This window comes from Mustela nigripes, chromosome 3 (assembly GCF_022355385.1).
Source record: "Mustela nigripes isolate SB6536 chromosome 3, MUSNIG.SB6536, whole genome shotgun sequence".
NCBI classification, from domain to species: domain Eukaryota; kingdom Metazoa; phylum Chordata; class Mammalia; order Carnivora; family Mustelidae; genus Mustela; species Mustela nigripes.
The window spans coordinates 186,620,046-186,643,176 of NC_081559.1; the positions used below are offsets into that span (position 1 = coordinate 186,620,046).

The following is a 23,131-nucleotide window of genomic DNA, read 5'->3' on the forward strand; positions in this document are numbered from 1 at the left end:
ACACCAGGCTCTGCGAAAGGGCTTTCGTGCACCAGCTTACAGACCCCAGGGACCGCCCTGAAGCAGGCTGGCAAGACCAGCTTCCCCTCCAGCACATGAACAGAGAGCTGGGAGCCCGGGCTCTGGATGACCAAATGGCAACAAAGGTGCACCTTCGTGAACAATTCCTCAAATCATCTATAGACCTGTCATTGTTCTCCTGTGACACGGCTGACCTTAATTTGACTCTTCTTCAACAGCCTCTGTCAGAAGAAGAAGAAGAGAACTACCCAAATGGCTTGTACCACTCCATTTCAGATGTTTCTATGGCCTCTGTCACTCTCTGAAATTCCCTGGTTTATATGTATATTCTCTGTCCTCCACCAGGACATAATCTCAATGAAGACAGGGACCTCAACTGTCCTACTCACTGCATCCTCTCTGTGCCCAGATCCGTTAAGAAGATAAGATATTCAGGAAGCCCAATCTAGAGCAAGGGTGCACGGTTTTCACTGTTCCAAGGCAGTGGTCTGCGTCTCCTTGATTTTAAGATGGTATAAAAGACAGTCATAAAGAGTCAAGGAGACTCCTAGCACCTTGGGGAAATCAGGGTTAGTTGTGTGGGACCAAGATGGCAGGGGCCTGCAGAACCAGGTTACAGGTGGGAAAGTTGGTGGGTTCCCCCACCCAGGAAACGAAGTGACTCCTGGGTAAGCCGTGTACTCATTTGTCATGCCAGTCAGCCGGCCAGCCACCCACCCTTCCATCGATCATCATCACGTACCTGCTCTGTGACACCCACCATGCTAGTGGCTGGCTAGGTAAAGGTGAATAAAACACCTCCTGGCTTGAGACACCTCACATCCCAGGGACAGAGGAGGTCATGGTATGCAACTGACTCTACCCCATCTGGACACTCCAAGTGCTATCCAGAGGTGGAAGGAGAAAGTGGAGAGAAGGACCTGGGCTGACACTTGGAGGCTCTGAGCAGGACCCTCTGAACCACATCTATGACTCGAGATGCTACCACCCACGGCAGACGGCTGCTGTGATGGGTTAGTCATTATACCCGACGAGTGCTAGCGGGTTCCTGCACACCTAGGAAGGGTTGAATACAGGTTTATTTTTAAAGTCCAAAGGGATGTTAAGTAAGAAATAAGAATACGGCCATGTGGAGCAGAAGGGACACCTTCTGCCGACTCCTGTCTACTGCTCTCATCTGGGGCTTCCAGAAGCTTGTCATCCTAGCTCTGCCCTCCTTGGCCACCCATTAACACACCAGGTTAGTTGTCCAGGGCACACACCACCAGACAGCCTGGATCAAAAACAGCCAACTCTCTCTTTCTTCTTTCAAAGACAAAGAGATTCTGAAACCACGAAAATTCTGTATGCAATTTCACTAACCCCACATAGGGAAACTGCCTGGCTGGCAAGTGCCAACAGCAAGAGAGCTGCAGATTCACAGTCTGCATTCTGTGAGGTCGACAGCCTTGGTTCCTGGGAAGTGGGGTGAGAAACATCTTAGATATTCTAATGGCTGTGGCTCTCCAAGGGACCCAAGTACAGAAACTTGATCTATAGAGTATATCTGTTATATTAAAACCTCACAAGGGAAGTGATTAGTTAAAAAACAGTCTGTTGGTGGAGTGTGTGACTTGATCTTGAGGTTGTGAGTTCAAGCCCCAAGCTGGGTATAGAGATTACTTAAAATTAAAATATCAAAAAAAAAAAGTAAAGGCAGTTTGCAGGTAATAATAAAGAAAAAGTTGAAAACCACTGGCCTTGGGTATGAGATGGGAAAACTAAGGATTAACAGGACTCACTCCCTGCCACCGATGAATAGCTGTAGTAACATTTTGCTCTGAGTTCTCAGCAAGCTCACTGCTGAAATACAAGCCTCCTGCATCCCACTGTCCTGTGGGTCTCCGGAGTGTGTGTGGGGGGTGGGAAGTGAGGCAGGGGCCCACCCATCCTCCACCACTCAGGCCAGTCTCTATCCTTCCTCAGGTCGTAGACAACCTTACATTATTTTCTTCAAAACATTTACCGTCCCTCACACTTCCATCTGTATTTGTTTCCTCATGTGTGTGCTGCATCCTCAATTTGAATGCAAGCTCCCTGAGAGCAGGGTCTGGATGGATGCCCACTGTCTTATTTCCAGAACTTAGAACACTGCCTAGCACAGAGCAGGTGCACAGTATTTGTAGAGTGAAGGAAATACAGAATCACGTGAGTATAAGGTTCTTCTCTGTAGGACTGTTTATTTTTTTTTAATTCTTTTAAAAGATTTATTTATTTTAGAGAGCGAGAGTGGGGGGAGGGGCAGAGGAAGAGCAAGAGAGAATCTCAGGTAGACTTGCCACTGAGCACGGCGCTTGACGTGGGGTTTGATCCCACAGCCTTGAGATCACAACCTAAGCTGAAGTCGAGTCAGGTGCTTAACCAACTGAGCCGCCACCCAGGCGCCCCTAGGACCATTTATACTGAGGCAGAGCTTAGGGAAGTAGTCAAATAGGGAACTGGGGAACTAGTCAAATAAATTACGCCAGTTCTAAACAATAGCCACATAAATGAGGAAGTTCTTTACGTCTAGCTTCGGAAATATCTCCAAGATGAATTGTTATGTGATAAAGCAAAGTGTAAAACAGTATTCACAGCATACAGAGTTTTGTATAAAAAGAACAGGGACACCTGGCTGGCTCAGTGGGAGAGGCACACGACTCTTGATCCCAGAGTTGTCCATTCACCCCCCATGCTGGGTACAGAGATTAAATAAGTAAATAAAACTTAAAAAAAAAAAAAAGAATTAAAAAAAATGGGTTCATGTTTACATGACTGCTGGAAGCATACAGAATAAACTGCTGCAGAGACAGAGACTGCGTGTGTAAGGGGGAAGTGGCAGAAGAACCTTTTACTGTGGACCCTTCTGCATGAAAAGCATTTCTTTGTACCATGTACTGTATTGTTTATTCAAACAAACAAACAAACAAACAAAAAGGAAAAATTCTAAAACACAAAATGAGAGGACAGAGATCATAAAACATTTTTAACTCAGTCCTACATCAGGGTTTCCACCAATGCCTCAAATCTGTTGTGAAATGGAGCAGGGAAAAAACATACATTAATGTCATTGCCACCTTGGTGTGAAGGCTGTATTAACAACAAAACAATGAAAGAATTATGAAACTCTGTGGTTAGTACTGAATGTGGGAGTTGCTCGGAAGGAAAAGTCCCTCAGAAGCGAAGTACTGACCACACACCAGACTCCCGCTGTAAGCTGCCGGTGCAGCCACTGTGGTCAGGCCTGGGGCAGGGGAAGGTGGGCCCCAGCCGCACTGGTGGAAAACCCCAAGAATTAAGAATTTCTTTGTGGTTATCCACACATATACTCTTGGGAGCTGATAAGAAACCAAGAAGGCCAAACATCATGTATTATGAATTCAGAATCTTCCTAGTGATGAGCCTAAGAAAGGCCCCAGGAAAAAAAAAATTTGAAACTTATTCTTTCCCCACCTTACGTCCCAGGAAAAATCAGGTTCAGCTGCAAAAACTGGCAAAGGAGACTGGTTTTTGTTGTTGTTTAAAGATTTTATTTATTTATTTATCAGAGAGAGCTCGAAAGAAAGTGCTAGTAGCAAGGAGGGGCATACAGAAAAGCGAGAAAGAGAATCTCAAGCAGACTCCCCACTGAGCACGGGGCTCAATATGGGGCTCCATCTCAGGACCCTGGGATCACGACCTGAAGTGAAATCAAGAATAGGATGTTTAAGCGACTGAGACAGCCAGGTGCCCCCAAAGGAGACTGGTTTAAATACAAAGCGAATAGTAACTACCTGTTATGAAGACACAGAGGAAAAGTCAAAAAGAAGACAAACTAATCTCAAGAAAGGGCAACTTTTAAGAAATATTTATTGATGGGCCAAACAAAATTTCTTTCCCTGAAGATCTCAATGAAAAGATCTATTTTTCTCCAATATTTGAAGGTATTGCTCTGTGACAGAGATGGATTACATGACTTGACAGTTGTAGGATTCTGTGATTCTCCTGCTTTTTTATTTTTCCAGTCCTTTCAGGAATCCCTCCTATGGCCTGAGCAAGGCTTGGAATCTGATGTGTAACGAAACCATCTTTAGGGCAACCGCAAGGACGTGATCACAGCAATAAAACGAGTGGACAGCCGCCTTCCTGTATCATCTTCATTATTCTCAATGGATTTTTAAAAAGGCTTTCAAATCTAGTAAACCATTATTTCCCATTAATTTTACTAAAATTCTATCGATTATCCCATTCCCATTTACTCAAGTTCCAATCTATTTCCTTTCCTTAAGTGATCAAGTTGAATTAATGTTAAGCTCTTCACACGAGTCACGACAGCACAGGATGAAGGACAGCTTTCTAAAAGCACCTCTTTTTCCACTTTCTTAAGCAAATACATTAACACCCTTTCAGAAATGATATCTGCGTGTGGTAAATGTATCTGCTTTCCAAACAAACTGCTGTCTGTTTCCTTCCTTACGAAGAGGAAACGTCCCCCGCAAATATATGCATCAAGCCCAACCAGAAATTTGTAATAAAGACAGGAGGCGGCTGAGGGCTATCCTTTCATTATGCAAAAGTGGCTTGTTTAAGCAAACAAACTGTAGTTTAATACTGGTTTTGATCAAAATAACCACGTATTCCTTACCACTTGGTAGACCCTACCAAACGTCATACACACAGAACATGTAATCCCAGACGGGAGAGAGGACTTCGCCATCAGCTTTCCTCTACGTATCTGCTCTGATTTTTTAAAACCCCTTTAGAATGGTTCATTTACCACAAAATGAAATGATTTTGTTATTTCTCTGCTAATGTATCACCTATCTTTCCTCTCTAGATGGTATGCTTCTTAGTTAAGGGGAGGCATGTTATCTGTTTTGTCCCCTAACTGACCAGGGCCCAGAGCAGGAGCAAGGAAGCAGCTGCAGGTCACCACGAGGCCCTATGGCTTCTGGCGGCCCCAGGGTGCTCCCTGCTGCCCCCCGGGAGCACGGGCAGAGGGGCCAGTGACTCAGCAGCACCTGAGTAAGAGCACAGTGCTATACGTGGTGCCCTTAGGATGCCCAATGCACATGGCACCGTATCAGTTAAGGAGGACAGAACGGGCTTGCTTTGCCATCCCGAGTTAATTCTGACATTCCTTCTCTGCTGCCCACTGGTTCTCTCTCCTTCCTCTCTACAGACAGAAACAGTTTCCCTAAAAGTAAGGTTAATGCAAATCTGCTGACTTGCTCAATGCATTGGAAAATCCAATTAAAATAATGAGCCAGCTCCCAGCAGCTCAGTCGCCGATTCCCTGAAATAAATGAGGTATTCTGTCTAGTGTGTTAACTCCTTCACGGCCCCCTGTGGTCAGGCTGTTTCCAGGCTGTCACGATACACAGGGAAGAGTTCTCAGCAGGAGCTGAGAAGCTCAGAGGCCATGTGGCCGCTCACTTCTGCTGGCCTCGGTGACTCTGGGCAAACTGTTAACCTTACTGCCTCGATTTTCTGATTTTAAAATGGGTGTCCTGGCCTCTTCCTCAACTAGCCCAGGCTGGTGGGGCAGCATCAGGGAGAGCGGACACTGCGAAGCTCCTGCTTTGCTGCAAGCCGCAGGGTCCTAGGCCTCCACCTGTGCTGCTTCATGGGAAGCCCCTGATATCCCCCACGTGTTAAGTCACATGCTCAAACCCAGAGCATCAAGTGGAGGGGTCAAACCCCAACCCAGGGCTAATGTCAAAGTCACAGCTGTCCACAGCACTATCTTCCTGCGGATTATCAGAATGTTTTGAAGACCAAGCTATACTTACACACATGAATGGACAGTTACTAAGCTATGAATGACCCACTGAACCAAGCTTTAACTGTATTTGGTTGCATATGCATTAAGGGGAAACAAAGAACACTGGTCACAGGTCAAGGGCACTTACAAATCCAACAGAGATGAGAGTTAATGTTCCCACCTCACCCACTGCTCACACATTTGTAACAGTTTACGCTTTACAGCTGCCAGGGCCCAGGGTCCTGGTCAAGCAGGCGACACACACTTAGTGAGGTGTGTCCTTGGACAAGTCATGCAGCCTCTTAGAGACTTGGTCTCCTTGCTTATTGTGGGAATGAGAAGGCCACCTGCTAAGGGTGTTGCAGAACAGATACTGGGCGCTATGCACGTGAAATGCCTCACAACATAGACTCTTAATAAAATGTAACTAGGTTTACTTTCTCACATTTGAAAAGCTAGTGGCAGTGGTGGAGAAAATATAGTTATTAGTATTTTGGATACCAGACTAGGTCTTTTGAGGCTGGGGTGGAGGGTCAGAGCACTCCCAAATGTCCTTCATATGGCACCAAATTCTCTCCAATGGTAGGTTTTATGGTTGTTTCCCTGCCTCATTCTACAAGGCAGTCTCTACAAACTGTAAGGTAATGCGTCCTATTATATACCATGCTCTAATCCAGGCAGAGCAGCCTGAATTAGATTTATTAACATGACAGATGGTACTGTGTTTAACATATGTTATCTAAAGTTACTGCTCACAACAACTCAGTAAGATGATTCCTGGTGTCACCCAATTAATGAGGAAACAGGCTCAGAGGGGTTAAGTAACTTGCCCAAAGTCAAACAGTGAGGAAGCAGCCGGTTAGGTTTTTAATTAACATTTTTACTGACTCCATTCTCACTTCCTGAGTCCTCCTATTCAACTCTCAGATCCTATCACTCTCCTGCTCAAAAATCCATCAACGGCTTCTCATGGACCTGGATTCAAATCTAACCTCCCAGTTTAAGTCTGGCCCTGGCAACCTGTCAGGGAACCCCCTACCTGTTCCCACTGACCAACAACCATGCTAGCCTTTCTTCTGGTTCTTAATCCATCAAGGTCCCCCCCGCCCCGCCCCCCGCACATGCTTTACCTTGAGCCTGGACCACTCTCCTTCAGCTATGGGCAGAGACTCCTATTCTATCTAGTCTTCATGCCTCCTCTTCAGGAGGTCCTGACCCACTCTACATAGATATCTCCTGCCTGCGAAATTAATCTTAATGAGGCAGAAGAGGCTCCCTTTCAAAGCACAGAACATTTTAGAAGCACTTGATTGTTTCTTCACTGTCTGGAGCAAAGCTTCTTGAAGGCAGGAGCTATGGCTGTTTTGCCTACCCGTGTTATATCAAACCCCTAGGACAGCACAGGCCTGTCAAATAAAATGCTTGTTGATGGAGTGAATGGCTGAACAAATGGGTTCCTCTCCATGCCTGGGAGAACTGTTCTGAGGCTCAAAATTGTTACAGAATCTGGGCCAATTTTGGTCTTCCTGGAGCACTCTGCACTTCCAGAGTATAAGGCAGTGAGGTGGGGGTACTTTTAAGAGAAGGACAGGAGATTAGAACTGCCCTCAGGATACGGCTGGGGGTGACAGACCGAGGGTACCTTTCATTCAGCAGCTGCCAGACTTGGTTTGACAACTGGGGAAGAACGGTGTTTTAGATTTGAACTTGCCTCCACCTGGTGCTGTGGGTACAGGCTGGTCACTTCTCATTTCTGTCACTGATAAAACTACAAGGTCTGTAATATACCCTCTGGGTATAGCACTCTTACAGCTTAAAATGAGCTACTAAGATACAACTGAATGCACCAGAAAAAAAATCCAGACCAACTGGGTGAGAACAGCCAGAAGGAGATGCTCTCGCTGTCTCACAAGCAGGATGTGGCCCCATCCCCCTACCTCCAACAAAGTCGCAAAACAGTAACTAAGCAGTTCTGAAGTGATGCTGAAGAGTTAGAAGGGTCCGTTCACAGTTCCTATCAAAACCCTAGATAGTTTTATATTGTCTATAATGTCTACTATAAAATTTCTGGCATAATATAAACAGAACCTTTTGAGAAAATCTGAAAGATCTCAAGAAAGTGATCTTCTTAACCTGACAAGAGCAAGAACAGAGAGGACCTACCAGGGTCCTGGGCTCCAGGCATTTTCTCTCCATTTCCTAACTGACTCAAACAATACTGAAGGAAGGAGAAATAAAGATACGCACCCTGAATTCACACGGTAATGAGCTCCAACATCGAAATAATCAATTGCCAGCGCACATGCAGAAATTCTAAATGATGCCCTCGACTTGTTCTCAAAGGTAAGTACATGGCAACACTGGAGATGTTCAGCACAGGAGACTGGGTGAATAAACGATGGGCATTCTACAGAGCTGTCAGAAATGAAGACACGGACACTGCCAAGGGGTTGTGCAGACGCTGCAGTGGGGGATAGTCACTGACTGCAGGGGAGGCTCGAGGCTCCCTACCCCATCTCAACAACAGTAGCTCTGTGTTAAGAGGCTATATGCTTCCAATTAAGCAAAGGTCTGAGGCTACAGTGCTTTACAAAATCAGAAAACATCTTCAAAATATATAAAAAAGGTGAAAAATCAGGTTATCAAATAGTGCTATAGTATGAAACCAATATGGATAAAAAGTTATGGCAATAAGTAGCCCTATGATAATAAGATTTATAAATAGGAAAAGGATTAGAAGATACAGATAGGTCTATCTCAACCCAGAAATGGTGGATTGTAAGACTGCTGGTGATTTTTATTTCAGCGTTTTCCCCTGTATTTTGTTTTTGACAATGAACTGGCATTATTTTTGTATTTGGAATATTAAAATGAAATAGGACACAGATGGTTTCACTTACTTGTGGGACATAAAGAATAACCCGGAGGACATTAGAAGAAGGAAAGGAAAAGTGAACTGAGGCAAATCGGATGGAGAGATGAAGCATGAGAGACTGTAGAGTCTGAGAAACAAACTGAGAGGTTTGGAGGGGAGGGGGATGGGGAGATGGGTGAGCCTGGTGGTGGGTATTACGGAGGGCGCGGACTGCATGGAGCACTGGGTGTTGTACGCAAACAATGAATCTTGGAACAATGCATCAAAAACTAATGATGTATTTTATGGCGACTAACATTAACACAATTTAAAAAAGAACAGGACACAGAAACACAAGAGGGCGATATAATCAACCAGCAGCCTATTTCTCATTCAACTTGTTCTGTGACTGACTAATACAAGATAGAAACCAGAATAAAAGTAAAAGTCATGAATCAAGGAGTGAATCTGGCAGGAAACATTGCACCTTCTCTGTAACACTGGGAATTCTGTATCTCTGTCCAGAATGACCATCCTTCCCTTACCAAGTATGGTCCTCGGACCCCTAGTGTTTGCATCATCCAGAACTTGTTAGAAGTGAAGTCTTCAATCCTAGTTAATCAGACACCCTGAGGGGGCACCCAACTACCGTGCTCAAACAAGCTCTCTACGTGTGATGGCATCAGCTTTACAGGAAGGGTTGTCTAAAGCAGAGGGAAAACCAAACTCCTTTAGAGAAGGGAAAGCCTACAGTCAAAACTGGAAGTCACCTGTCTAAAGGTCTCAGCCATAATTACCACAAAGAGCACAGGAGTGAATGCTCTGGGTGATCTGGGGAAGACCTAAGGCAGAGGGGGACCCAAATTACACCATATGCTAGAGGCATCAGGAACTGACAAGACTGAATTTAAGCAGAAAACACAGTTTTCCTGCAAGTTGCACAGAGAGAAACAGGAAGATATAAGCGTACTGGGAACATGAGAATTCCTTAACGTAAAATAATGCAATAATATTTTGTCTAATTCAATTTAAGCAAATGAGGGGTTAGATTTAACATCATCTCCTACATCAAGAGGGAAAATGAAAGCACTATTAAGCCTTACATTAGGTGCAGCATCTGATTTCATTTGAGGATAACTGCAAGAAAAAGGTGAGTAGTTACGACTTATAAGCCCAAGATAAATGGGAAAGCAAAAGGAAGAAAGGCCCAGGTAGCTAGGCCTTTGTCTAAAAAAAGGATGTCTCGACTCTAAGGATTTCCCTACTGTGCTTGAAAGCATCGATCGACTGGTTCATGATCGACTTTCAGACCCTTAATTTCATTTCCATGCATGTCATCTACAATTTGCTATGTTTAAACCAGAACAAAACCATACTGTAGGTGACATCAAATTCTATTTTCCTTGCCTTCACTGAACATCTTTATCACACAGTGTATGTTTGATAATCAAAAACTTTTACTTAGCATCTTCCTAACAAATTTTAAAATGTAGTACAATAACTGTGCAAGCACTCGGGGCTCACTGCGTACCCTCACAGGAGGAGAAGGCAACACCTCCTTGTAGACACTGTCTTCATTTAACTGCCAGGAAAACAGGGGAGAGGGGGGTGTTGCTCCCTTGCCTGGACTGCCCTACTCTGTCTCCTTGGTCTGTATGTTGTGCTTCCCCTCATGGGATCCTCAATGAAAACTCTCCAATTAGCAGTAACTGCACCTCGGACAAACCTCATTGCTATGACATAGCCACATGCAAAGCTTGACCCTCACTGAAAAGGTTAGAATCCAGATAATTTACCTAAATGTGGCTGTAATATTCACCACCACTTGATACATTTGTAAGTCAGCCTTGAAGAAAAAGAATCTTCTTGGGTATTGTGCCGGTGATGCCAGCTGCTGCCAGGAAACCAAAGAAGGGGGAAAAAAGTTTTTCTATTTGCAGGCAGCAAAAAACAGGAAGTCTAAAATACCTGGTTCCCTCCCCATGTCCCTCTTTTCCTATAAAATGAAGTAGTACTTTAGTGTTAACTATTAAAACAGTCTGTACAAGCAGTCTCTTAAACAGAAAGTGACAGCCAAGCCTAGCACAGAGCCCGGAACAGAGTATTCAGCAAATGCTGGCTAAGTCAAGACCACAATTTAGAAAGTCTTTACTTAAACCCCAAAACAAACAAACAAAAAAACCCCAAAGAAACAAAAACAAACAAAAAACCCAAAAAACAGGGGCTCCTGAAAGCCTTAGTAGGTTGAGTGTCTGACTCCTTATTTTGGCTTAGGTCATGATCTCATAGTCATGAAACTGAGGCCCATGTTGGGCTCCCCACTGTTGGAGTCTACTTGAGATTCTCTCTCTTCCTCTCTCCCTCGGCCCCTTCCCCTACTCACACGCAAAATAAATAAATAAATAAATAAATCTTTTAAAACAAACAAAACCAAAAAACGAAACCCTGAAGTACAGACTTTGACCTTACTCTCTAAATATCAAGTGTATCGGGGTGCCAGGGTGGCTCAGTGGGTTGGATGTCTGCCTTAGGCTCAGGTCATGATCCCAGGGTCCTGGGATCGAGTCCCACGTCCTGCTCCCTGCTCAGCTGGGAGTCTACTTCTCCCTCTGTCCTTCCCTCCCACTTATGTCCTCTAACTTGCTCGCTCTCTCTAAATAAATAAAATCTTTTTTTTTTTTTTAAAGATTTTATTTATTTATTTGACAGAGAGAGATCACAAGTAGGCAGAAAGACAGGCAGAGAGAGAGGGGGGGGGGGGAAGCAGGCTCTCCACTGAGCAGAGAGCCCAATGTGGGGCTTGATCCCAGGACCCCAAGATCATGACCTGAGCAGAAGGCAGAGGCTTAACCCACTGAGCCACCCAGGCGCCCCAATAAAATCTTTTGATATAAGTAAATCAGTAAATACATTTCAAGTGTATCAACCAATGCTTAATGCTGCTTAATGCTTCTAGTTCACAAAAAGCACATCTGCAAGCCTACCTAAGAGAATAGTTTTATAAATATCTATTAATTATTTTAAGGCCTAGTTCAAGGTGTCTCTTCTGGGAAGCCTTTCTTGAAATCTTTGCTTTCTGGGTAAATGCACGAGTGAGTAACTGAATGAATGATTCCGCCTCTACTGACCCAGCTTGAGAATCGGTGGAGCAGAAAAGTGAACTCAGTTTTGTCTAACTTCAAAGTCGTGCACTTCTGCCAGCTTTCTGAACTTTCAATTGCTTAACACAGCTGGGCAGCCAGTCAATAAAAGGGCCTACTCACATTTAGTAGAAGATGTAAGCTACTAGTTCAAGGCTAGATCAGCAGCCTCTTTCTTCACAGTTAAACCTAGATGTACCAAAAGACACCAAAGGGTACAATCTGAAAGAGGCAAAGTGTAAAGAAAGTGAAAAGAAGCAACCAGCTTAAATAATCAGAAATTACATACTGAAATATAAAGAAGAAATAGATATGAAATGGAATAAAATTAAACACAACATACGAAATGAATCACCTGGTCCAGAAAACATTTAAATCAGCATGTCTTGAAGTGGTTCCATGGGAAGTTAATGTTTCTTATACAACAAGAAAGTATGGAGTCAAATGAGTTAAAAAAAAAAAAAAAAGGAATTGGACAGGTCTCTTTAATAATAGGATGTCTCCAAGCCTTTAATACACAAATATGCACCGTAAATCCCCAAAAGCAGTATGGAGTACTTTTCAATCTAGAACTCTTGTCAAAGGCGGCATGGAATGAGTGTTTCAGGGAAAACTCTTAGGAAAAGGCATCTCAGATTCTGATCTTCGTGTTCCCAGGCAGAGGGAGCCAGGCGCACTGGGCCCAGAAGGGCCACCACACAGCGGCACAGGGTGTACATAGCTCAAAGCATCCACTTGGCTTGTATATGCCAACCCCGCCACACCCCCTCACTAATCCCTGTCCCTGGTGCTGGCTGACAACAGCCCAGAAGAAGGTGCCCTAGCTGGGCTGTGGTACCTGCCCGAAAGTCTGGATCTGGAGTGGGTCACCTCCTCCAAAAACTACAGGAAGTGGAGGTGAGGAGAGACGCAGAGGAAACATCCTGAAGAGGAATCTAAACCCAGTTCAAAAGAGAACACTGAGTCTGAGGAGGTGGGTGGACAGCAGAATACAGATAAGAGGTCAGGCCTGGGATGGAAAATAAGAAATCAAGGAACGGTGGAAGAGGTCAGAGGAGGGAGTGTGAGGCTGAGTTTGGCAGAACTCTCTAAACAAAGGAAAATATCCGCATTTGCTTTTCACAAGGGCCTCCAGATTTGGGCCTGGAAAAGCAGCTCTGGAGGCTTCTGGCACCAAGTTCATGCAGACAGAACGCTGTTAGCTACCTCAGAACAGTGTTTGCCTTCCTCCTGCTGCGTCTGTGCCACTGTTTTACTTGCTGCCCTTTAAATCAGTCCTTTTTACTTAAATAAGTTAAAAGTAAATTTTATATGAGGTCCACAAAATGATGCCCGCATCCTTGAGACACAATTCAGTGTACTTCTTAAAAGCATGGGCTCTGGAGTAGACCTTTTAGGTCTGAATGCTTGCTCTGACCTAGCACTCTGGGCCTCAGTTTCCTCTACTATTCCATAAAGATAATTATGGTTACTACCTAGTAGGGCTGCTGTCAGGTGCAAAGAGGCAGAAACAGTAGCACTCACCAAATACTCTACTTGCTCCCTTCTAATCTCCTGTCCCCTGCCAGCTCTATCTTTTAGAGAAATACTGATAAGCAAATGTTGGGGACATCCCAAGCATTCCTGTGCCAACCTGAGATTTTCTCCCCCACATTCAGTCCTCTCTTATGGCTAACGAAACTTTCTCCTCCAATAAGGGACCAGTTTTTCTTTTCCCTCCCTCTCATAGAACCACAGTTGTAAAATGTAAGTCTCTGCTAGCGTTGCGATGCTGTGAGTCTGTTTCAAGTGGAGTAACGCTGGACAACCACAAACACATTTTAAATGAAGACTGTTACTCACTGCATGCAATTCTGCTAAAAGGCATTATCCGAACTTCCTTTTTACAATGTTTTTAATGCAAAAAAGCCAAAGGAATGGTAAACCGTTTTTTAAGTTAGGCCGCAGGGATACCACAGGTTTTTTGAATACTGGATGTATCTAAGATAAGCTACCCCTGGATTAATGAGTATAAAATTCAAATTCTATACAGGGAATCAATTAGAGCTTAGTTATACCTTGAAATATACTATGTAGACTGTTAAAGTAATTTTGCAATTTTATTTGTATAGTCCTAGAGAGCAAACAGGCTTTAAGTTTACAATGTCTATGTATAAAACAAGTTTTATTTAAATTTTTTTTTAAAAAAGACTTATTTATTTTAGAGAGACAGAGAGCATGAGCATGAGTGGGGAGGGGGAGGGGGAGAGAGAGAGAATCTCAAGTAGACTCCCCACTGAGCACAGAGCCCAATGCAGGGCTCGATCTCACGACCCTGAGATCAAAACCAAGAGTTGGAAACGTAACTGACTGAGCCATCCTGGGACCCCAAGTTTGTTTTTTCTAAAACTCATTTAGCAGCAAAACCTGCTCTAACCTGATTCATGTGGTGGTAAGCTTGGACCTGAACTGAGGTGGGACTCTGAGTCTTCACCTCACTTCACATAAATGTTCACCTGTTTCACTGGAATAAACAGATTGTGTTTAATTATGAGGATGGACCTGCCTGAAAAATCATGAGGCAGGGGGAGGGGGGAGAGGGAGGGGTGTTCTATAATACATGGCATATGCATCCTGCCACCACTCTGAATCTGTAAAATTCTGAATTTTATCAGCTGCTCTTTGTATAAATCCATAAAGTTGTTTCAAAGGACATAGTGTATTATTAGTATTAATGGAAGTTAGAATTATATACTGATCTTTATTTTAAATTTTTCCATATTTCTCAAATTTTTACAGTAAACATGCACAACTTTTATTACAAGAGGAGAGGAAAAGAAAACCTCCCTCTTGCCCTCGTGGATAGATCTCATTTCATGAAAGGTCTCACGATATCAACTACCAGCGAAGACACGAAGGGACGCCTGGCAGATCCAATGTTAAGCCCTTCCAACGACGAACACCTTCTGCAAGGGGATACGGCTGCTGCGATGTATTCTATAACCCAGGGCCGCCAGCTGACTGCTGACCATACTCCTGCTCTCCCCATGTTTCAGCATTTCAAAGAAGGATGTGAGAAATAACTGGTCAGCTATAAATGTAGATCCAACCTGCATGCTCCTTTGCTGTTCTCATTTGAGGGGGAAGAAAAGAAGAAAAATTAAAAATAAATCCTTAACTCGACCACATACCCCGCAGTCAGAGATTGCAAACAGGAAATGCTCTGCAGCTGGAGCAATCTTTCCTTTGCTTCAACAGGTCTGAGGCAATAAGTGTCCTCTAACTGTTAAAGGGGACTGAGGCTCTTCTGCAAGCAACAGAGCTGTCTAAGGGCTCGGGGAAGAGAAGGTGTGGACCGTCCTGGCTAGACCAAGATCCTTCCAGGCACATCCTTTTAAAAGAGGTTTTATATATATTTTCTAAAACTGATCCTACATTGCGGGTCTTGGGGGGTATGGTTCAAATAGGTTTCCTTACCCTCTGAGAATCTACTTCAATCCACCAGTTACTCCTTTCCCGTCCCATTTTGTGGTTTGGTGATTAAGTAAGTGGATGCAATCCTCTGTTGATTCCCTACTTTCTTTCCCTGGATCACAGGCAATGACGGGATGCTGGCAGGAGAGCAGACCTGGCAGTGTTTAGCAAGTGATAACTTTATTGCTTTCTTTGCAATGACTTAAAAATAAAGAGACTGAACATAATTTTGGTTCTGTATATTTAACCAAATGAATGACAAAAATACTTTGAAACAGCTAAAACTCTAAAAGATCATCCTTTCTTTTTCTTCTTCCTTTCCCCCCTTTTTGACAAGGAAACTGCACTGTAAAGAAAGCCTTTATCATTAATATGTTGACTACCTAGGGGTAGTCATGAATATCGTATCATTAATATGTTGACTACCTACCTACCAGGCTTCCCTGCTAGGCAGGAAGCCTGCTTCTCCCTCTCCTACTTCCCCTGCTTGTATACCCTCTCTTGCTGTCTCTCTCTGTCAAATAAAAAAATAAAATCTTTAAAAAAAATGTTAACCCTGATGATAATAAAAAAAAGAAAGAATGGAAGGTACAAAGGCATGGAAGCAAGCAACAGTTTATAATCCAGAAATAACAAGTACTTTTTTTTTAAATTAAATTTTTAAAAATTTATTTGACAGAGATGGCGTGAGGGACAGCGGGGGAAGAGACTCCACTGACTGGATCCCAGGACTCTGGAATCACAACCTGAGCCGAAGGCAGACGCTTAACTGACGGAGCCACACAGGTGCCCCTCAACAAATAATTTGTTATGTCTGGAGCTGGCTTTTGTTATGAAGGCTTCTTTCACTAGAGGATGGATGAATTCATAGGAGACTGGCAGATCAACTAAAGAACTATTTCTAATAATTAAAAAAATGCTACTATCTATGAAATATATGCTGTGAACCAAAGGCCATGAGAGGTAATTCCCATAAAAGACTGTGCACTTAAAACCTCGCCACACACATATTAAAGACATCAACAAAACGGATCATGACCACATTTCTCTGGCTTCTCACCACTAAGAGGCAGCATTCCCTAGCACACGTGACAAAGAGACTGGCTTCTGAGGGGAAAGAGCTCATCACTTGGCGTTTAGGGAACAGTGGCCACAGAAAGGACTTTAACTAGAGGGAGCAGCTGAAAACACGGAGAAAGACTGGTTTAGAAAAATATCAAAGTGCACAGGAAGTGGGATTACAGAGGTGAGGGCACAGCAGAAAGTGAGGGCTTGCGTTTTGCTGGGTACGTTTGTTTTACATGGAAATTTTCATATAACCATGGCTAGATCATTCAATTCCCCGCTCTCTCTCCCTGACCAGAATTTGATGATTTATACTTTTATGTAAACTTTCTATTTTGGAAAAATTACAGATTCACAAAAAGCTGCAAAAATAGTTCAGAGAGGTCCCCGGTGTCCTCAACCAGCTTTCTTCAAGCGTAACACCTTACAAACTTAAGGGCTTACACCAGGACATTACCAAAATCTGGGAAGCAACACTGGCCTGAGATGATCAACTAGACTATAGACCTTAAATTTCACCAGTTCTCCATGCACTCATTTTTTGGTATGTCTGCGTATGGCTCTGTAACATTTTATCACACATACCCATAGGCACATCCACGCCACAACAGAGTTAGAGAACTGTTCTATCAACACAAAGGAATTCCCTCAGGCTATCCCTTTATAACTGCGCCCCTGACCCCTTCTCCAAACTCTTATGAACCACTGATCTGTTCTCCATCTCTGAAATTTTGGATGACTTGGACTTTAATCGGAAAAATATACAAAGGGCAATGTTATCTTGATAAAAGACATGCTTTCGAGGAACTTGTTTTCACTTGAAGGGGTCAAAAGCACACAGAAAGCAAAAGATCAAAGACCTTGTATGTATGTGAATAGCTTCCTGGACAGTAAGTCCCGGTCCTCCTCCTGCCTGAGTACCTAGGCTGCCATTAAGCAGATGTCCCAGCACTGGCTCTCACCACAGGGACAAGACTGCCACAAGGACAAGGGCTGAACGGCCAATGACAATGAACCTGTCATAGGGCATTCTTTGGAAAGTCCTATCCTCTCAAGCTTCTGCATTTATCATTTGTCCCAACTAGATGAACTGCAAATGCTCTAATGCCAGCACTAAATGAAATCTAGTGCAATACAAAGTTCCTTAGAACACATGATTTCATCTATTTGGGGGAAAAAAGGTACAGAAAAGAGGGCTAGAAAGATAGACCCCAAACATCAATGATGGTTATCTCTGGGAAGGGAGAATATAGGAGAGAAACTGCAATTTTCTTTCTGGATTCTGTATTTTCCCCACCAGGCATGTGTTCTTTTTACAATAAGAAAAAAATACAAAACTAAAGTCTCCTGCGGTGGTTATTAATGCCACAGCAGTTAACACTAACGGAGTCTGTGAGTACCCTAACAGCTGCTGTGTGTGACCCAAGGACTTTGCAGCTTACAAAGTTTCTCATGTGTGTGGTATAACGATCCTCACACAAGCACAGGATATAGAAGGTATTTTTCCTCATTTTCCCAGTGAAGACAACTGGTGCTTCCCAGTCAGGCTATATTACCAACCCACCTAGGGCCAGGTCTGGAATCACAGCCAGTGATTTCTTATGCCAGTGGGCCTCAATGTGTGGTCCGCAGGTCCCAGAAGTCTCTGAGGCCGAAAGGACTTTCATAGTAATACTGAGATTTTGTCTGACTTTTCCACTGTTTAGATATCAGCACGGACTGTACAAAAGTAATGGGGGTGAACCTACTGGGGTCCTGACGTGAATCCAGGCACTGTTCGACACCAACCTAGGTCACTGTATTCTTCATGGTCATGCTCTTGTGGGGGGCAGGGGTAGGCTATTTTCTTTTAAAAATGCCCACCATGAAACAGTTAAAATTATTGTTTGTTTACATATCAACCCGAGTACATCTTTCCTATATCTGGTTTGATACAACAGAAGTTTGCACAAACCACTCTCAAGGCACACCAAAATACCAGTTATCTTGAGAAAAAGCACTTAGGCAGTATTTTTGAGTTGCAAGCTAAAATAGCTAATTTTGTTTGTCAGCTTCTCCCCCTTTCCCTTTTTTTTAGAGAGAGAGTATGCAAGTGGGGGGGGGGGGGAGAAGGAAGAGGGAGAGAGAGAGTCCCAAGCAGCCTCCATGAACAGCATGGAGCCCAGTTTGGGGCTTGATCTTTTGACCCTGAGATCATGACCCGAGCTAAAATCAAGAGTTGGACACTTAACCAACTGAGCCACCCAGGAGTCCCGGGTCTGTCAGTTTTTTAATGGGACACCATTTGCTTTTCTTCGAAAGAATGACTGACAAACTGTGGTACTGAGATGTGGGTGTCTGGCAAATATTTTCTCAAAAACAAATAAAATGAGCCTGCCACACACAGGGTTTCAGATTCACACTGCTATTAACTATTCTTATATTGGTAATCACCTGAATTCTTAAAGTTCTCCTCTTTCTCTAATATATAGTTCTCTGTGAGGCTGTATTTTTTGTCTACTTCAACCAAATAGCATATTGCAACATAATCAATTAAGAGACTTCAACATTTCTCAATTTTAAGTGATAAAATAGTAAGTATGGATAGAAATGGCCCACATTAACAGGAACTCTTCAGTGTCCTTGATCATTTTTAAGATTGGGGTCCTAAGACCACAAATTTATGAGCTTCTAGCTAACACTCTTTTTTCAATTTATTATAACTCACTGATGAGGGAAATGAAACAGAAAAGTAGATAAGAAATAATTTTTCAAGGGGCACCTGGGTGGCTAAGTGGTAAAGCCTCTGCCTTCAGCTCAGGTCATGATCCCAGGGTCCTGGGATCGAGCCCCGCATCGGGCTCTCTCCCTGCCTGCCTCTCTGCCTACTTGTGATCTCTGTCTGTCAAATAAATAAATAAAGTCTTAAAAAAAAAAAAAGAAATAATTTTTCAAGTTAAACACAAACAGGGGTTATGGCTACTCATGTAGGTTCTAGCCAAGCCAGGTGGGCCATAAGCACCCATGATCTGCGAAGGCAATGCCATTAATCTGTAACTGCTGGGGGACGCCATCACTGAATCAGGGCATGTCAGGGGACCTGGAATCAAGCTCCCACTCCACTATTCCCCAGGCATATTATTTTTTGGAGATTTGGAGCACTTATCTGTAAAATGGAACAGGACTATTCATACCCACCTTCACCCAGGGAGTTGCCATAAAGATCAAATGAGAAGATGTAATAATAAAATAATTATAAATGAGACAGAATTATAAATAAGAGAATAAAAACTTGTATTTGTTAAGCAAATGCCACATGTCAAGTACTGTGCTTTGGGGTTCAACCCTGTTATCTCCATGAGGTCCCACAGGTACCAGGTAACAGATAAGGAGACTAGCACTGGAGAAGTTCCACCATTAGCTTAAAGCAATAAGGCTACTCGGCTGGGAGCTGGTCTTCCAGGTCTGACCGAGACCCAGCTTCCAGTTCCCAGCCATCACAGCCTCCCTCATCCTCCATTATGAGGTGAAACAATTTTCTCTAAAAACTGTTTTCTAGTATGTAAAGGGCAGCAGGGAAGGGAGTTACTTTAAGCCTGACTTGGTCCATTGACTCTGGTGCAGGCTCACAGGGTAAACAGTTACAACCACGACCCTCCTCGCAGTCCTCACACACCTGCCAGATGGCAGTCAGAGGCTGGACGAGGGCAGACAGCCTCGGCCCTGTCTGAGCGTAACGCCGACGTCGGAGCAGCTCTACCCACGTGATCATCCCACCCTCCACAATCACTGAAGGCTAGAAAACGAAAACACACACCGGCAAGGCGATGAGATCCTTATCATCACTTAGGGGGTCGTATGTCTCAGGACCAACCCTTCAGAAATTCCTCAACCCGATACAGTTGCAATAAGGATTACTTACAAGTTAACATGATGAAAATTCTTCTCTTTCTAGAGTTAGTCAAAAGCAGAAAGCTAGACCTCACCCCCAAATCCACCCTTTCCTCTACGTTAAGTAATGTTTTAATAACTTTTATTAAAAATACCCATAATATGTACTATCTTAATTAGAAAATGGCCTTTCTCAGTATGTAACACAGACCCTGGAACACAGCAGACATTTGGTATTTGCTGTGAGGATACAATTTAGAAAGGCTAAAAATACCAAAGTATCTTCTTTTCTCTTACTCCCTGAATGCCACCTGTGACCATTATTGCTTAATGTTTCCAGACTCCACTAGCTTAACAGGGTTTTCAGGACTCTCCTGAGGAACACTCAGGGGTTGGGCAAGCTAAGGAGCTTGTCTGGGGATTGGAGGTGCGGCAAGCTGTCCTGGAACTCTGTCCCTCCTAGGGGTGTGCCTTCCTCTGAGCTCCGGCTCCAAGGCCTGGCCCCATCCACCTGTCTGCTCTGCTCTAGCCTTTCCTGGCAGGACATAAAAAGGGAAGCATCAAGCTGTTGAAACTGTTGTCAGGTTGTATAAACTCCTGGGACTGGCTTTTTACTCAATCAGGACAGTGTTCCCTTAGTAACCAACTAGAGTACAAACGGATTTGTCTACCTGCTCCCTCACCAGGAACGCCACCACTCTCTTCAAAGAGATAAATGTTGGTTTTTGTTTTAATTAAATGAACTGAGCCTTCTAGCAATTTCTATTGATCTTTCTTAGTCTTCTAACCATTAAAGGAGAGAGGACAAGGAAGAAGAAAGCATGCTGCTTAGCTTGGAGTCTGTTTAGGGGACCACTGAGATCAGCATTTCTCACGGGGAAACACAACCACCAAGTCAGATGACAGAGGCAGTATAACAGAGGGGGTGGTAGACACAGTGGACTTGGGTACACATCTACTTACTAACAATGTACCTGGACAAGTTAAATAATAACATGCCTCAACTTTCTCATCTGGATTGAAGGTATAATAACCACAGGATTGTTGTAAGGTGCGGAGTAAGAAATCTACCATGCACATTGCCAGGTTCATCGAAGTGTCAAGTACAAATCAGTGGTTTCTGTTATGGTGGTCAGCAAATGTATTACTGGGTCAGCAAATACAGGTGGTGAATGATGCCCAAGAGACCACTGCCTTGGGGGCCAATGTGAACTGGGGATAGGAACCCACAGTAAAGGGGAGTGCAGGGCCGCACTGGTCCAGGAAACGTGCAAGCGATGAAATTCGACTAAAGCCAAATACATTCGGTGTCCCGGAAACTAAAGGTTAGCAAGATAGCCCTGTGAAAACACCTAGCCCGGGGAAAACAGAACTTCCTCCCTGAGTAAGGCTGTTACCAGTTATTACCCAAGTGAACAGCTGGAGTCCTGTTTCACTTCCTTTCTTCCCACCACACAGCCTCTGAGCATGCAATCGGCAGAAAGACAGGCAGTAACAGAGGAAGGAGAAATGAGGGCCTGCTTCTGAATAGAAGAGATTTAAATACTCTAAGATTCATGGAGATATCATGGATTTGTCAAATATACCCCAAAGTGTAGGAATGTGTTGGTCCTAAGTTCAAAATTACCCTTTCAAAAGTTTTTGAAAATAAGACGTATTTCTACTCTCAACCTTTATTTTATGATTGGTTGTCACTATAGGAGACTAATTTTTTTTTTTTTTTTAAGATTTTATTTATTTGAGCAAGAGAGAGAGAGCATGAGAGGAGACAGGTCAGTGGAAGAAGCAGACTCCCTGACGAGCAGGGAGCCTGATGCGGGACTTGATACCAGGACTCCAGGATCATGACCTGAGCCAAAGGCAGTCACCCATCCAACTGAGCCACCCAGGCGCCCTATAGGAGTCTAATTTAATGGTATAACCCACAAATTAGAATTAAGCTGTGAGGAAGACAGACATATGCATGTATTCATCTAGTATGATAGAAAAAAAATGACGATATTCTGATTGGTCAAATATCCAGGTTAATACACTACAGAAAGGCCATTTTCATCTTTCCAATATGGTACACTCATCTGTAAAGTAGCCATTTGTATCAAACAGATCTGTGACAAGATTCTCCTGTAAGGCCAGAGAAGCCTATCTAGTAGAAGAGTAAATGATCCAGGGTCAAGACATCCTGAGCTTGAGTTCTTCAAGGGGGGAAAGGTGTCATACTGAGAGACGAGGAAAAGTGTGATGTAGTTTTCCTTTGGCTCCACTCAACCTCCCTGTATGTCTATCTCCTGGGACTTTGGAGAAGAGAGACTTGCTTAATTTAATGCCTAAGAAAATGTGGGTGGTAGTGCTATCCAGAACGAACCTTCTAGTGTCAACAAGGTGTGAGGGCGGGAATCCTCGAGTGCCTGCCAAAGAGACCGCCCCACCCCCAACTCTGTGTCCGCCTCCTGGGGTCAGCACCTCTCCTGTCCCAGACTTTTGGGGATTCTTCTTGTCATCAACTTCAGTAACCATGGGTTCCCCCAATCTCAAAAAATTTCTCTTGGTAGGGGGCTGAAAGATGTGAAGAACTGGGGAGGCTCATTATTTGTAAAGCAGAGACCAAGATGCTCACTTGTCCTCATATGAGTGAGGACTACCCCTTGTAGTGCATACTCGCAGAGTATGTTTGACACGGAAATCATCACTCTTCTAACTAATTAAAAAGCATGAGTTGCTGAATGCTACCTAAAACAAAACCTAAACCAGAACTGTGGCAGAATGCACAAGAGAGTTCAGCTTAACCAGTTTCTCTGACTCAATAAATCTAACCCGTTATCAGGTGGATCTAAGAATTTTACAATGGTATTTTTTTATATGTGACTCCATACCTGAGACTTAAAAAAAAAAATTTTTTTTTAAATTTTTTTCACCCCCAGGACTGGGGGTTGGGGAGAAGACTAGTAGATTGTTCTCCTTATCTTCTTA

The 23,131-nt window shown here is 43.6% G+C and overlaps 1 protein-coding gene across 2 annotated transcripts in view; it reads right to left on the reverse strand.

The window, feature by feature from the left end:
• The window catches only part of ASAP1 (ArfGAP with SH3 domain, ankyrin repeat and PH domain 1), a 349,235-nt gene that overhangs the window by 103,246 nt on the left and 222,858 nt on the right, over positions 1-23,131 (reverse strand). The window lies entirely within an intron of this gene.